Source organism: Macadamia integrifolia, unplaced genomic scaffold, assembly GCF_013358625.1.
Source record: "Macadamia integrifolia cultivar HAES 741 unplaced genomic scaffold, SCU_Mint_v3 scaffold46, whole genome shotgun sequence".
Taxonomy (NCBI): domain Eukaryota; kingdom Viridiplantae; phylum Streptophyta; class Magnoliopsida; order Proteales; family Proteaceae; genus Macadamia; species Macadamia integrifolia.
Genome location: NW_024870459.1, coordinates 274897 through 279325, shown reverse-complemented (window position 1 = coordinate 279325; position 4429 = coordinate 274897). Strand labels below are relative to the sequence as shown.

At 38.2% G+C, this 4429-nt stretch overlaps 1 long non-coding RNA gene across 1 annotated transcript; it reads right to left on the bottom strand.

The window, feature by feature from the left end:
- Positions 1-3107: 3107 nt before the first annotated feature.
- On the bottom strand, positions 3108-3926 carry LOC122068806. The gene is made up of 2 exons (XR_006137252.1): positions 3584-3926; positions 3108-3374 (listed from the first exon to the last, which is right to left on the bottom strand). It is a non-coding gene; the product is annotated as an uncharacterized LOC122068806 (long non-coding RNA).
- Positions 3927-4429: the final 503 nt, after the last annotated feature.

The window sequence follows — 4429 nt, the reverse complement described above, 5'->3', positions numbered from 1 at the left end:
GCTTAAAGGGCCATGCCCATGGCTCGTCGCCATGTGGGATGGTCGACCATATTTGCAACAGTAGCGTTAGTGGAAGCCAGCTGCGCGGTGTTTACCAAAGGAGTGTCGTCGGTGACTTTAGATTCTTGAGACATGAAGACCAATCGAGAAAAAAAAAGAGTGAACAATCACATGTCACTCTAACACTAGGGGTGTCAATTCCTAAACCGAACCGGTAAAATCGGCTGGACCGAACCGATAACAACCCGGACCGAACCGAACCGAAGCCTTATTGGTTCGGTTCGGTTTCAAGTATTGTAACCCCAAAACCAAACCGAACCGCACCGAAAACCGGATGAACCCGAAACCAAACCGAAACCGGCTCAAAACCCAGACCGAAACCGAAACCAAACCGGTGAGAAACCGAAACAGTCCAAAATTCATTAAAAAAATTAAAATTTGAATAGTTTTGTATACATTTGTATGGAAAATCGAATTCAAACTAGACCAAAAATCAAAACCAACCCGGTTACAAATCGATTTAAGAAATCGAAGTTCAACAATTCATCATTTGGTTGTTTCCTAATGGCTCCATACCGGTTTAAAAAACCGATCCAAACCGAAATGAACCTAATAAATCCAAACCGGTACCAACCCGAACCCAAACCGCACCGAAACCGACACCGGACCGAAACCGATAAATCCTTATTGGGTCGGGTCGGTTTCGGTCACTTCCAAACTCACACCGAAACCGGTGGAACCGGACCGAAACCGCACCGACCCGGACCGTTGACACCCCTATCTAATACCATGAAAATATGTAATGATACTGAGTCAAAACTCAACATATTTCATTGATATCGTATATAACAATATGGAAAAAATTTCGCTGCTGCCTGGGCAGCAACCAAGTTTTGTTCTAACAATACATACAAGAAAATGATCCCACCCAATTGGTAACAAAGATTGAGTTGAACTTACAAAAAATAAAAACTCTTTTTTAAGGAGATTTGGTTGGCTAACCGTGACCAGCAAGGATTCCGCCCACTAAATCAATGTAATATATGCTAATATTTTGCTGTCCAAAAAGTGAATTTCAATAAAAGTGAAATTTTTATTAATAAGAAAACCATGTTAGATTTGCAAGCACCTTGGCATAAAAGGGATGCCTCTTTCTTCCCTCCATCTTTTACTGGGTAATAAAAATAAGATATCTTATCTCCATAGGATTTTATCCAGAGTCAACAGTAAATTGTTAGAACAAACACTAAAAAAAACGAATAAATTCATATAAGAAGACATAAAGATTTAACGAGGTTTACATACTAAAATGATTTTTTATGCTTTTGAATAAAAGAGAAAATGATTCACTATGTTAAAAGAAATTGTACAACGGAGATCTCTCAAGAAGATCCAAATTCATAGCAAGAAACTCTCAGCCCAAAATCATAATTCAAAAATCTCCTTCTCTCTTAGTTGAACAAGAAGACATCCTCCTCCTCCTCCTCCTCCTCCTCCTCCACCAAACGAGGCCCAATCCCTTTATTACAATCACATCTTAAAAAAAAAAAAAAAAAAACTCCCATTTGGATAGTCGCCAGGTTAAGAATTTGGGAAAAATTATATGATTACCCACTTTTGGGTTTCCTTTTACAAAATTACCCACAAAAAGTTTTGGTTAATAAAAATACAAAAAATTAGGTTTTGGTTTACAAAACTACCTAGACAAAGTTTCAGTTAACAAAAATACCCAAAGTCAGATTTGGGTTTACAAAACTATCCAAAATAGTGATTCTTCATCTTCCACATAGAAGCATGTACTTTTTTGTTACTAAAACTTTGAGTGGGTAGTTTTATAAACCCAAACTCAATTTTGGGTATTTTTGTTAAATTAAACTTTAAGTGGGTAATTTTGTAAATGAAAACCTAATTTTGGGTAATTTTGTTAACTGAAATTTTTAGTGGATAATTTTGTAAAGAGAAACTCAAAAGTGAGTAATCATGTAATTTTTTCAAGAATTTGAGACACCTAACATCATTTAGCCATGTGAAAGGCTCCTCTCCTCAAAGTGGCTGGTAGATAGAGCCCACTTGTTAAATCTATATTAATTCCAATCCCAATCTATCTCATGACCTATTTTCGTTTCCCTCGGAGTTTTGTAACAAACTGACAGTTTTAATACTCATTTCTGGAAAGGAAAGCCAGATAAGAAAAGTCAAACCCTCATTGCTTGAAGATACTTTTTAAGCCTAAAAGTCTTGGTGGCTTGGGTCTTGGGTCATGGGTCTTGGGTCTTGGGCTGATTTTTCACCCACAACACTGCTCTTCTCACTAAATTAAGCAATAGATTGATTTCGGATCACTTGTCTCTGTAGTGTAAGATTTTGAAACAGACATCCTTCCCTCATCAGGATAAAATGGACATTAATTTTAAGGCCAGAACAGGGACTTGGACTCGGAAAATATACTCTTCCTCTCTTCAAAACCTTAGTATGCTGGAAGGTTAGAACGGAGGAAAATTAATTGTCAATAGAAGTTGTAATACTCCTCTTGTCAATTCATATATCCAAGTCCCCCATGAGGATTTTTTTTTTCTTTTGTCCCCATAACCAAAAAGGAAATGCTCTCTACTAAGATAGTCTATTTCTATCTTCGAGGAGTGATTCTACCTCCAGTTCGGCTTCAAATCCAATTTGGCATCATCTTCGGAAATGCATGGTTCACCTAAAATTTATAATTTTTTTTCTGTAAAAACTTCTTAAGAATGGATCTACACTACAGTAGTTTTTTTTTTTTTTTTTTTTTTGGGGGGGGGGGGGGTGGTTGGGGATGGTAGAAGTCGCTCTCTAGATGTCATGTGCCCTCCTTGTCAAGATGCCCTGGAAATTAGAGGGATCTCTCTCTTCTTGTAAGTTTTTCTTGAGAATTTGGGCAATAGGATATTTATGCCCCGCTTGTTTGATGGGGAACTTGATGGGTGGGATAATAGTATAAAATTAATCCACCCCATGTGATTTGTGATCGTTTGGTTATAAGTGGTGATATTTTGGAAAAACAATATAAAAAATTGTGCTTTTGCTTGTCACCTGATGTAGATGACTAATTCTCCCACCCCGGTCCCTTGCAATGGCCCACCAAATTGGTAAAACTTTACTGAAATTTTAGGGAAAACAGCTGAAGATGAAGATGACGCAAACTCCACTCTAAAGGCAACCACCGCCCCTGCAAGTGCCCTCTCTGCAACCCTACAATTCCTTCGTCTATTTCACTCACTCTCCATCGTCAGTCCTCCCTTTCCTCCTGCACTGCATTTAAAAAAATATATAAAGGGGCAAGGGATTCCTTGGCAGTGGACTTCTCCTAGCCGCTGGCACTACGATTGTCATCCCTACCACTGCAACATCAGCATGAGGAAAGAAAGAGTGAAAGGGAAGAATAAAAATCAGAGAAGAGAGAGAGAGAATCAAAGTATATACTCGTCCATAAGATGAATAAAAAGAAAAAAAATCCCCAAAATCACAAGTGGAAGGAAACCCAAATTGAAAATCCCTAAACTAAAGCAAACCTGAAACCGTGATATTGAATCAGTAAGATCTCCGTTACCTTTTTTCTGAACTAAAGCAAATCTGAAAGTGGTTTGCTCGGTATGAAATAGAATGCGTGAAATTTCCGTCATTGTTGGATGTGGTGGTGAATCAGAGGAGTAGGATTTTTTCGGTATCAAATAAAATTCTAGATATGGCGATAGCTGGGGTCGTGAAGAACTCCACCGCAAGGCCTTGAACTCTCAACGTTGTACGTTGGTGTTGGTGCCCTAGTGAACCACCCAACCTATAGTTTCTCTCCTCCATCTTCCTCCTTGTCCTCTTCCCCAATCACAACAATCTCCTTCAGTGGATTATTCTTTCTTCCGAACCCAACCAAAGGAGTTGAGTGCGACGCTACAATAAGGGCCCGTTTGGTCGTTAAAAATAAAAAAAATAAAAAAAAACATTTCTGATTTTTTTTTTTTTTCATTAAAATGAAAAAACGAAATAAAGTGTTTGATAACCTTATGATGTGCTTCAGTTTTTTTGAAACAAAATAAAAAAAAGATTTGAAGGACAAAAGACGGAACAACAATTCGTTCTTCTGTCCGTGTAGTTTCATTTCAAAATTGTAAAAAACGAACGATTTTTGGAATTCATTCCCGATAAAATACACTCCCCCTCTCACCTCTCACCCTTTAACTTTTGCGCACACAGAGCTGAAGAGAAGAAGAAGAACGATCACTGGAAAAGAAGATGCACGATTGACCTTGAATCCTTGACACAGCACGTACATCTTCGCTTTCTTCTTCTTCTTTGCTCATCATCTTTATTCTCACTGAAGAAATCCTTCTCTATTTCGCACAGAGAAGAGCTACCGCAGTCAGCTACCATCACTTGTTGGCGATCTTCACCTCAGATT